The following is a 13,071-nucleotide window of genomic DNA, read 5'->3' on the forward strand; positions in this document are numbered from 1 at the left end:
TAAAAGCAAGAGCAAACAATCAAAAACCCAAACAAAACAACAAAACCAGAGATAACTAGAATAATTCAATGATGCAGTAAAGGCCTTAGGAAAATAAGAATAAACTCATTCTCACATTAGTCAGTGGAGAAAAATCATGAAGAGCATATCATAATAATACAATAGAGACTGAAAACAGTAAAAGGACCAATAAAACAGAGTTAGCTTTTTGAAAAGATGTCAACAAACTCATGTCTAAGTTAACCAAAAAAAGAGAGAAAAGACTCAAAAATAAAGTCTAAAGACACTTTTTAGAGATGAAAAAGACATTACAAGTATTAAAAGGAGGGGCTGAAGAGATGGCTCAGAGGTTAAGAGCACTGACTGCTCTTCCAGAGGTCCTGAGTTCAATTCCCAGCAACCACATGGTGGCTCACAACCATCTACAATTCAACCTGGTGCCCTCTTCTGGCATGTAGGCAGAACACTGTATATGTAATAAATAAATACATCTTTAAAAAGAAGTATTAAAAGGAATCCAGTTGGTCTTTAAAGAATATCTTGAAACTTTAGAAGAAATGGGTAAATTCATAGCAATATGTAACCCATCAAAATTAAATCAGGAGGCTATAGATAACTTAAATAGATTTATAAGAAATAGCAAGACTGAAGTAATAATAGACTTCCAATCAAGCATAGCTCAGGACTAGATGAATTTGCTGCTAGATTCTACCAGTATCTTAAAAAAGAATAACACAAATGCTCCTGAAACTATTCCATAAAATAGAAAGAGAAGGAATTGCTCTATGAACATTATCCAGATACTAAAACTAAACAAGGATACAGCAGAGAAGAAAACTATAGTCCATTTTCCCAGATGAATATAAATGCAAAAATTCTCAATAAATTACTTATAAACCAAATTGCTTAGAAAGACTGGAACAGAATAGAGGACCTAGAAGTAAACCCACTCAGCTACAGCCATCTGCTGTTGAGCAAAGGGACCCAAATCAACTATTTGAGAATGGCCACTTTAACAGATTCTGTGGGGAAATAGATACTTACATGTAAATGAATGAAATGAAATTCCCCATCCTTTTCCTTATAAAAAAGTTTATAACCACAATCAAATTGTTTGCATAGAGACACAAGGATAATTCAACATACACAAATCCATAAATGTAATACAGCACATAAACTCAGGAACAGAAATCACACAGTCATGTCAATAAGACTTTTGGCAAAGTACAGTACCATTTATGAAGAAATCTCTGAGGAAACTAGGAAAAGGAAGAATATTCCTCAGTATTATGAAGGCTGTAAGGCAAACCTAAGGCAAATTAAGACTACTGAGGAAAAACCTGAAAGCCTTTCTTCTAAAATCAGAAATTGGACAGAGATGTATACTCTGACCATTCATAATTCAGTATAGTGCTTGAGTCCTTCACCAGAACAATAAGCTAAGATAAAGAAATTATATAAACAGGAAAGAATGAAATCAAATTGTACATGTTTGCAGATGACATGATCTGATACTGAAAGGTCCCCAAAGACCCCATCAGAAAACTCTTAAGATCTAATGAACACTTTTAGCCAAGTTTCAGGATCCAAAATCAACATACAAGGTCAGTAATGAATTTGCTTAGAAAGACTAGTCAAGAAAAATAGTCCATTCACAACAGCCATAAAATGTATTGAGGAATAACTTTTGAAAAAAAAAACCTATGAAACAATGAATAAGGAAGCTGAAGGATACACTAGAATATGGAAAGATATCCCATGTAAATGGATAAGATCTGACATTATGAAACTGCCTCCATTTCCAAAAGTGATCTACATGTAGAGTCCTTGTAGTCATCACCAAAACTCCAATATTTGCCATAGAAACAGAAAGAAGTTCTAAAACTCACACAGAATCACAAAAGACCCCCAGTAGTCAAAGAAATCCTAGTAGGAAGAGCAACACTGGGAGTGTCATAGTACCTAATGTCCAAGTATACCACACCAGTCACAGTGATGGAATCCCCAGCTACTGACACAAAAGAAGACATAATCATCCTGGAATAGAAAAGATGACCCAAAAAGAAACCCACACAGCTACAGCCATCTGCTCTTGGGCAAAGGGGCCAAATCAACTATTGGAGAAATATTGACCACTTCAACAGATGTTATGGGGAAATGGAGACTTACATGTAGATGCATGAAACAAGATCGCCACTCTCTCTGAGCAAAAATCAAGTCAAAATCAATTAAGTGTCTTAATGTAAGTAAAACTTGAAAGTTTTCCAGGCTGTAGTGATGGTGGTGCCAGACTTTAAAGGGAGGCAGAGGCAGATGATCTCTGAGTTGGAGGCCAGCCTGACCTACAGAGCAAGTTCCAGGACAGCCAGAGCTACGCAGAGAAACCCTGTCTCAGAAAACAAAAACACAAACAAAAAAAGACTTGAAAGTTTGAAGTTACCATGGGAAAAAGAGGGGAAGCACTTCAGGATATATACCATAGGTGAGGATTTTCCAAGTAGAATTATAATAGCCCAAGAGACAATAGCAAGAATTAACAAATGGAATTACATGAAATTAGGAAGCTCTATGCTGCAAAAGAAATAATCACCACAGTGAAGTGCTGGCCTACATAAGATCTTTGTTACCTATTAATCTGACAGGGGATTAGTCTCTTGTCTATATTATATAAAGAACTCAAATAGAGAGCCCCACCCAGGTAATCCAGCCAAAGAATTGGCAAACAGACTGACTCTTCCATGTAGTTTTGGCAGTCCTCAGCAAATCCCATAGCTCTTTCTTCAAAATTCATCTCAAGTTTGACTCCTTCTAGGTGATTGTCTTTCTCTCCTGGGGTTATTTCAACAAACTTCTCTCTGATTTCTCTGATTTCCTTGCATTTTACCCCTTTAGGTTTCATATTAATGTAAAAACACAAGGATAAGTAATTTCTCTGCTGTAAGCCCAGATATGAGTTCCTATTTTACTTAATGTTAAAACCTGAATTCATTGTGAGTCTTTCTGACTTTCTCCTTATGTTGCTTTGTATATATGCATAAACATTGTACTAAATATAAATAAGTTGAAAACTAATTGAGTCTATTCAATTTCCTTGTTTGGGGCAGGATGTGGAGTGTTTTTAAAACCTTTCTCCAATAACCTTAAAATCATTTCACTAGTTGCAATGACTATTACACTTATTCTTTTAGAAAGTTTAAAAAGGAATATAATTCAGGCTTCAGAATGCAACATGCTGTCTGTTAGATTTCTGAGATGATGTAAAGAGACTGAAGGCAGAAGAAGAGGCAAGAGCCTGATCTTTCTGCAGACAGCACTGTGTATTGGCACCCACAGTGAGGGGCAACCTCTCTCCCACCTGGGTGGTTAAAGATACATCAGAGAAGAAAGATGGCTTCCACCCTTTATAGGGATGGAATGATTGCAGTACAGTTTCTCTCTTGGAGTTCCTTTCTCCCAGAAGTTGCCCATCAAAGGTGAAGCAGGTTGTACCAACAGATGACTGAGTATGGTCAAGATCTGTAAGCTTGTAGGAATACTGTTTTTCAGGGGAGACATTCTATCACTGATCATGATCATGTAAGGACCTTTGTGGTTGTTGTGTTTTTTGTTTGTTTGAGGCAGGTTCTTTCTCAAGGCTGGTCTTTGACTCTTGATCCTCTTTCCTTAGCCTTCCAGCTATTAGATAAGAGGCATGCACCACAGAGCCTGGCTTTATTAAGCAAATGAACAAAAACACCAAGTGTGATTAAGGATAAATAAAAGTATTATATGACAAAATCAATGCCCTCTCCTCTTGCTGTGATATTTTTATGAGAACATGTATCAGTTGTTTTCAGTGAGTAGTGCATGATTCCAGGACCCATAGGTTTAAAGACATGTAGAGAACCTAGTGGGCAGAGCTTCAAGTATTATTAGAATTTTGATTGGACATCCAGAACAGAGAAATTGTGTAACATGCATTCTCCCTGCCAGCCTGGTCCCAGAGCCGTGTCAGGCCCAAATGAACACACAGGACACTATATTAATTACAAAGCTGTTAGCCGTTTGCTATGGCTTCTTAAATGGCTAGTTCTGACTTAATTATTAACCCATAATTACTAATATATATCTATTCTTACCGAGAATGCCAGACTTGCACCCTCTCCTCCTGGGATCACATGGTGACTCTCTACTCTAGACTACATTTCCCAGAATCCTCCTTGACTCCTAGTCCCACCTATCTTGCTTCCCTATTGGTCAACAGTGCTTTATTTATCAACCAATATAACAACATATACACAGAAGGACTTCACCCATCAAAATTGTCTTAATCTGTTTTGTGTTGTTATCACAAAATACTGGATACTGGGTAATGTAGAAGAGAAAAAGGCTTATTTGTCTTATGAGTCTGGTGACTAGAAGGTTTAAAGATTAGCATTATCTGGATACTTATGGTAAGTCTATAATAGTAAGTAGTCCTCTATAGTGTGGTGGTTATCATGTTCACATCACATAGCAGCAAGGAAAGTTTTAGGCCACTACAGTATCTTAAGCAATGAATGTATTTTATAAGTCTGGAGTTTTGAAGTTCAGGCTGGTGTAACAGTGTAGTAATGTCACTAAAGTCTTAGATGTCATCCTTTGGCTATTGTTCTTCAGTTAAAATTTTATTTTACAAATTTGTAGCATTCTTGTTGTGTGATGGGAACAGTTTTATATGTTTTTGAATTTTTGAAATTGCCTTTTTCAATCTTGTACTTAAATGGTTTTTGGTTCTTGCCACTCAAGGCATGATGGCCACCTTCAAAAGGAGAAAGTTTAAGTGATGTGGTGGTAAAGGGTCTCTAAGGATCTGTGTCCCTCTGTAAGAGTTAAAAAGCCTTCCCAGGAACACCTGAAGTCTAGGGTAAAGCTAAGGGGATGGGAAGCAAAGAAGAGGCTCTCATTTCAGACAATCATTTTAGAAGTTCAATAGGCACTCCAGACAAGAGAATTAAAAAAAAAATAAGAAAGGAATAAAAATTTGAAAAGTGTCTGGAATTGAGAGAAAATAGTAGGTCACATAGGTCCTGAAATTAGCTTTTTCAGTGCCACCCTGAAATCTAGAATACAGTGGATGACAATTAGCCTGGAGACTGAGAGGGACAATGTCCCAGTTACAGTCTAGGGACTGTCCCCTTGGGGAGACTCAGTGTTTTAGTTCTATTGATGTCTTCAGCCAAGTGGATGAAGCTTACTGTGGTGGTTTAAAAGAAAATGGTCCCCAAAGGGAATGGCACTATTAAGAGGTGTGGCTTTGTGGGAGTGGGGGTGGTCTTGTTGGAGGAAGTGTGTCACTGTGGAGGCAGACTTGAGGTGCTCAAGCCACACACATCTTCTCAGACTACTTCCTGTTGCCTGTGAGTCAAGATATAGAACTCTCAGCTCCTTCTGTAGCATCATGTCTGCCTGCATGCTGCCTTGCTTCCTGACATGACGATAAGGGGCTAAACCTCTGACTGTAAGTGAACCACCACAATTAAATGTTTTCCTTTTTAAGAGTTGTGGTGGTCATGGTGTCTCTTCACAGCAATAGAAACCCTAGCTAAGACACCCATCTATCACAGAAATACTAAGAATAATGGTGGACTAATAATGTTTGCTGGACATGGTGATCCAGTAAAACTGATGTAGCTAGTTGCCAAAGTAAGTGGCATACATTAACTTATATATTTGACCACTGGGAAAATAATGCTGATAGAAAAAATATGGATAAATTGATAATAGGTCTAGAGGAAGAAAGCAAATTTTGTAAAGAGAGTTTTTACAGGAAAGCTAAAAGAAAGGTATAAAAGTAATATGTAGTTGTAGTATGCTGATTGACTCTTCTATAAACAAAATTTATTTTGTGTGATGATGGAAGCACTGGCTTAAATTAGATTAAAGTCACTATGTTATTGTTTTTAATTGTGTGTGTGTGTGTGTGTGCATGTATGTGAGTGTAAGTGCCCTCAGAGGTCAGAGGTGTCAGATCCCTGGAACTGAAGTCACAGGGAGTTGTAAGCTGTCTGATATAGGTGCTGGGAACTGAACTCTGGTCCTTTATAAGAGAGCAGTATGTGCTATTAATTGCTGAGTCATCTCTTCAGCCTCAGGTTATTTTATTATTATAGGGAGAAAATAGGGAGAAGATATGAGGGAATTAAATAATCACCTGTCAAAACAAGAAGACTGTGGGTAGTGACTAAAGAAATCTACACATGGGCAAAACCTTATGGTACATTTAAAAGCCTGACGTTTAAAAAAATGTGGAGCTAAATATCAAAAGAGGATTTGACTGTGATTGCTGGGGGTCACACACGTGAGAAGGAGGAGGGTGTGGCAAGGGTCTAGTATTGCATAAGCTTTTTTAGTGAAATGTTAGCTTTTATCTTCCACAGGCATTGCTTTAAGAAAATCAATTAAGGGCCGGGCGGTGGTGGCACATGCCTTTAATCCCAGCACTCGGGAGGCAGAGGCAGGCGGATCTCTGTGAGTTCGAGGTCGGGCTGGACCGATAGCCTCCGAAACAATACAGAGAAACCCTGTCTCGTAAAAACCAAAAAAAAAAAAAAAAAAAAAAAAAGAAAGAAAGAAAGAAAGAAAATCTTCTGTTAAGAGAAGCTTTTCCTTGCTAGCCGCTTTGGTTTATCCCCTGCCAGCCGCCTGGGCTCTGCCGCATTGTAGTCCCCAAATAAACACACAAGACGCTGTATTAATTATGAAGCTGTTGGCCTTGCTTGTTTCTTACTGGCTAGCTCTGACTTAAGTAATTACCCCATAATTGTTAATCTAAGTATGTCTCTTTCCGGAGAGGTTTCCGGGCTTCCTACCCCAATGGCGTTACATCTCGACTCTCTTGTGTTTCTCCTTCCCAGAATCCTCCTGGACTCCTAGTCCCTCCTATCTTGGTTCCCTATTGGCTCAACAGTGCTTTATTGGCATAAGACTTCCTCAACAAAAATCAATTAAGAATAAAAAGTGAAGTTCTTTATGAGTTGGCCTGGCAACACCCTTCTCATTGATTTTTGTTACTAAGTAAAAAATGTGTGTATTTCAAAGATGAGAAATCAGGACTAGGCAGAAATATAGTTATAACAGAAACATATGGATTATGAACAAAAGAAATTTCAAGGTTCCTGATTTTGATTAATTTCATGTACAGGCAACCTTAGAATGCCTGCTATGACAGGTGCTTTTGTTTTCTCAATTGTAAGTGAGGAAGTGGTACTTAGGGGGCTAGTTAGCTAACTACCATCTGTGACTCCATTTCCAAGGGAGTCCAACGCCCTCTTCTGGCCTCCACAGGCACTGCATATATATGGTGTACAGACATACATTTGGGGAAAATAGCCATACTTGTAAAATAAAAACAAATCTTAAAAAAAGTAGGGACAATGTAAATTGAGAATTGTTAATATATGTATTCCAGGACATTACCTGTGGAAAAATCCTGCAGTTGGACGAACCTTATAAGGTATTTAAAAAGTTTGTTGACTAGATTGTATGTTGGCATCTTGTCTAGCACAGTGTCATTCTAGCACTCTAGATTGTCTTTATGTACACTCATATGTGCTCAGCAAAGATGCTACTATGCTCCCACTTCTGGGTAGACTGTCTCTTGTGACAGTTGAATGGTCATTTCTTTCCACATATCTGATGCAGCATTCAGTGAATCTATTGCAGTGATTTTTGAGGATTGTGTGCTCTGTACCAGTGGGATCCAGATACCATGATTCTTTTTTTAACTTTTTTTGGATCTTAGCAATTTTACCTCACAATCTAGACATCACCTGATTTTCTTTGTACTCCAGAGGACATCACGAAATAATTTGCAGTTGTACTTGAGCATTTCTGTGGAAATGCAGTAGACTATCAGCTACTGAATTTTTAACTGCTCATGAAGTAGTGTGCTGGGAGATGATGGCACAAGCCTTTAATCCCAGCATTTGGGAGGATGAGGCCAGTCTGGTCTACAGAGCAAATTCCGGGACAGAGAAACCCTGTGTTAAAAAAAAATAAAAAAAAATATTTTGATGCTTTTGCATGAAAACAGGATGCCAAAGTTCATATTTTATGTGCTCAGATTTGCCAAAGAATAAAAGGATAGTATTGCTAATAACTGTTACAGAAGAATCTGTGCAATAATAGCAAATAGACTATACATAAGAACAAGTTCAAAGTTATCTGGGGGACTCTTAAATCTGGTGGAGATAATTGCTGATTGATGTGGGAGGGCCCAGCCCATTGTGGGAGGATCCACCATTGGACAGACAGGCTTGAGCTGTATAAGAAAGGTACCTGAATGTAAGAGAGAGCAGTTTTTGTGCTGATGCCATTCATGCAAATGTTGAATATTCCTAGGACCCACCAGATTTTCTACAAGAAATGTGGCAAGCATCAGCCCTACCAAGCGACATAGTACAAGAAGGGCACTGGTTCTTAGTATGCCTAGGGAAAGTGACACGATGACAGGAAACAGAGTGGCAATGGTGGGCAGACTAAGTCTATTTTTCGGAAAAAAAGCTAAAACTACAAAGAAGATTGTGGTGAGATTTGAGTGTGTTGAGTCTTCTGTGATTCTGAGAGAATACTAGATAGTAAGAGATGCGGGCATTTTGAACTAGAGGTTATAAGAAGAGAAAGTACCGGGGCTGGAGAGATGGCTCAGAGGTTAAGAGCACTGCCTGCTCTTCCAGAGTTCAATTCCCAGCAACCACATGGTGGCTCACAACCATCTACAATTCAATCTGGTGTCCTTTTCTGGCGTGTAGGCAGAACATTGTATATGTAATAAATAAATCTTTAAAAAAAAGAAGAGAAAGGACCAAGTGATCCAGTTCTAAGCTGAGTTTGTTATGAAGACAATAAAATCATGATCTTTTACTCAGAGAGAGAGAGATGGATCTCACACACACACACACACACACAGAGAGAGAGAGAGAGAGAGAGAGAGAGAGAGAGAGAGAGAGAGAGAGAGAGAGACAGACAGACAGACAGACAGACAGACAGACAGACAGACAGACAGGTACAGACAGGTACAGAAAGAGACAGAGACACAGACCAACAGGTAAGGGAGAGACACATAGACACATACAGAGAAAACGCACCAACTTTCTTGGTTTGTGCTTCAGTTCCTGCCCTAACTACCTCATGAGGGATTGTGACCTGGACACACAAGCTAGATAAACCCTCTCTTCCCTAAGTTGCTTTTGGTCATGGTGTTTATCACAGCAACAGAAGCAAACTAGAGCAATCTGGTACATAAAGTCTTTCAGTGCTGATGTTAAGAGTATGTTTCACTTGTCATTCTGGAAGCTCTTCTGACTTAAAAAAAGTCCATATACACAATTCACCCTCACAAGAAGGCACTAGTGATAGTGATATTTGAGAGGCTGAGGCAGGATGACTGTAAGTTCAAGACACCCTTGGACTGGGTTACATACTGAGTTCTATCCAGGTCCAGGATATCCAAAGATACAGTAAGACCCGAGAGGGGTGGGGGGGGAAGAGGGGTGTGTATCAGTGATAAAAATAAATTTCTTAGTAACTTTACAAACTGTTTTTTAAACATTAGTGGATCAAATTATCCTAAAGAGCTATTTGAAAATGAGAATGAGAGTAAAATTTTGGAATTTCAACTGTAAAATTAAGACTATATAAGATTATCATTTACTTGATTTTTTTTTTACAAACTAAATCGATTTTACAAACTTCTCCCTGTTGTACATTAAATGTTATATGAAGATAGGGTCATAGAAATACTGTTAAATATTTTGGTGATCCTTTGACTGACAAAATAATACCAAAGACTAAAATATTTTTTCTTTTTCCTTATAATTCAGTATCATGGTCTGAATATACATTGCAATGTTCATGTAATGTTCAACTTACATTTCAAAACACCCTTTTTAATTGAATGAAATATGTGAAATGTATGCTGTATATTATTATAATTTGAGGACTAATTGAGAGTTCATGGTGAAATATATTTAATTTCAACAATAATATTCACAAGAATAAATGCATACTGGTTACTGATATTTATTAAGTTATAGGGATGAAAATTACTTGTCATTTTTTCCATATAAGTAAAATTTTAATTTTATCATAACTTTTAGTGTATTAAAATTTTACTAATTAGATATTTATGCTTAGTTTATGTTCATCCAGGCAATGTTATAAGTTGTGTTTCTTACTTCCTTGTACTCCTCACTGTGCTCCAAAAATATATTTTTGACAAATATAAAAAGCATCAGAAGTATGGCAGGGAGGTATAACACTCAGGAGGCAGAGGCAGCAAATCTCTGAGTGTATGGCCAGCCTAGTCTACAGAGTGAGTTCCAGGACAGCCAGGGCTACATAAAGACCCTGTCTCAACAAACAAACAAAACCAACCCCCCCAAAACAAAACAAACAAAAACGTACCACTACCAACAAAAAACCAAAATCAAAACAACACCCCCACAAAACCCAAAATAAATATAAAAAAATTAAACATTAAAAACATCTAGCACATACTTGGTTTAATAGATAATAACACCAAAGCCATCTAAACAATGAACATCAGTAATTTTTGAAGCTATGTCTGGTAATAAAGGCTTGTGGTTATCACATATAACTTTAAAAAATATTCACTTGAAACTTTCCTATGTTATGCCATGTAACTGTTTTCAAGGTCACATGGCTTTCAGCTTCCTCATATTTTCTTACTGTGGTGCTGTAGTAGTTAATGTGGTCCCTCAGTTCTGTATGTGTTGAACACCTGGTTTACTAAGACGAATACTTTAACAACAATGAGTAAAACTTGGTGAGACAGATTGTGTAATGCACAGATCATGTGCTGTAGTTAAAGTGCTCTGGAGCCCTTGCCATTATGAATGTGCATTATGACTACATTGTATGAAGTCCTGGTATGCAAATGTGTGGCATTCAGAGAAGTGAAATAATTCTGTGTTATTATTATCTTTGTAAATTACATCTGAAGAGTTTTTGAGGACTTTACGATGGCAGTTTCTATAGTCACAGTCACGCAGTGTGTGCAGCACAAAGTGTTTTCTTTCTCTATTAACAATAAGTGAGCCAATGAAAATGCTTTTTAAATACACACCCGGCAAGCAGTTATCTGGCTTTTCATTCTTACTATCCACAAGCCATCCTTTATCATCTTTTAAGACAGCATAGGAAACAGCTTTGTAAACATCTGCTTTTCATTGTTAATTGTTAGGAAAATTGGCATTTAAAAGCTTTGGAACCCTCCTAATCCTATCAAGAAGAATATGTTATATACATTTATCTTTTCCCTTTCAGATTGTTTTTCAGACTTTAAAATATGTGCTATCCTTCATTCACTTTTAAAAAATTACTTTTAGAAGTACAATATTTTTATTGATAGTTTCATGAAATATCTTTCTATAATTCATTGAAATTATTACTAACAAAGGCCAAATTACATACAATCTATGTCTATGTGAGATAAATACAGAGTTTAAATATATATTCAATTTTTTCATGGGTATATTACATATTGAAATGTTCAATGATAGAAAATATAAGGAAAAGGTACTTGGTAACCAAAAAGACAGATTAACTTAGGACTTCAAATCTTCTGCTGTAATTATTCTTTGGGAAATATGCTTTATTTTCATAGGCTTTTTCTGTTTCAATAATCGAGTCATTAATGCCAACAGAGTATCCCTGGCAGTGATATACTATGAAGGCGTTTGCAGTAATGCAATGGCACTTCCTTCTAAATCAGAGGGGCTCTTGAAATAACCACTGAAAACATTAAAATTCTGGTCTAGTTGTTCTGAATTTATAATGTGAAAGCAACTGCACCCATCTCTCAAGAACATAAAGAGCATCCATAATTTAATAATTAAGTAACACATAATAACCAATAATTTTTGTTACCTATAAATAGGCCCATGTAACAAGAGTAAGGAATGCTAACAGAAGTAGCTGATTGTTAATAAAAACTTTTTTTTCAGAATGTACTCATGTAGAAGCATTTTATAACCTTTATTAAATTGCCATCTTACTATGCAATTAGAAAGTATTGTTATTTTTCTTTTTTAAAAACTTGCACTTTACCATTTTCTAAGTCGATAGAAGTTGGACGCTTACTGCATTTCTTTTGTTTTTCAAACTTGTATTGGAGTGATGCAGAACTAGACCTTATCACTGCATAGAAAATTAATTTAAATGACACATTGTTGCAGTTTCTATGACAACCATATCATGATGCTCATGTTCTTAAAAATTTATAAACTATAATCTGAAGTATGCTAATTCTTGTGAGTGTAGTCAACACTTGTTTGCTTAATATTCATTTTAGTGCTGAGCCTCATCAACTTTGAAAGTCAGAGAGTAACATGCTGCATACAATTAAAAGAGGTTTTTGTATGAACTCTTGAGTTCATACATTTTCCCTAGAAACCTACAATTCCTAACCTTTTAAGCATGCGCAAGAGAAACTTTTCATTGAAGCGATAGGAATGAGTGTGGGGCGAACACATGCTGTAGCCTTTCAACATGGCTGTTTCTCTCTCCACCCCTGTTGAAAGACAGCATACTCAAACCCAATGCAACAATTGTAATAAAAACTAAAAAGTCGATAAAATCCAATGAGATTTTTATATATTAGTGATTATTCAGTTCCTTGGGAACATGGTTTATTCCTTCAACCTTTATTGCTTGAGTTCAAGAACCTAACATCTCTATCCTATATATATGATTATGATATGTGGTAAGGACATGTATCATATCAGGTTAAAGATATTTTGCTAACAATTATGTTAAACATTTTGATTTGAAAGATGGTTTGAATTCTTTTAGAACTGATTTTAAATAAACTATGCTATTTAGAATTGCTTATAACCATAAACTCTCTTGTTAAGTAAAGATGCTTTTAGATATGTTACCTGATAAGTTAGAAGTGTATAATTTTAAATTTTGTATTTTTGAAATGTATATAATTTGTTGGTTGATAAAAATAACTGGGTAATTTAATTTAAACAGTATACACTGAACAAGATAAAAACACTAAGCACAATACTTTTGCTGGCATATTTT

General features: G+C 36.5%; 1 protein-coding gene across 1 annotated transcript in view; it reads right to left on the reverse strand.

Annotated features, from left to right (window-relative positions):
• Positions 1–13,071, reverse strand: part of CUNH11orf58 (chromosome unknown C11orf58 homolog) — a 58,267-nt gene that overhangs the window by 41,538 nt on the left and 3,658 nt on the right. The gene's annotated exons all lie outside the window — the stretch shown is intronic.

This window comes from Mesocricetus auratus, unplaced genomic scaffold (assembly GCF_017639785.1).
Source record: "Mesocricetus auratus isolate SY011 unplaced genomic scaffold, BCM_Maur_2.0 Super-Scaffold_4256, whole genome shotgun sequence".
Lineage (NCBI taxonomy): Eukaryota > Metazoa > Chordata > Mammalia > Rodentia > Cricetidae > Mesocricetus > Mesocricetus auratus.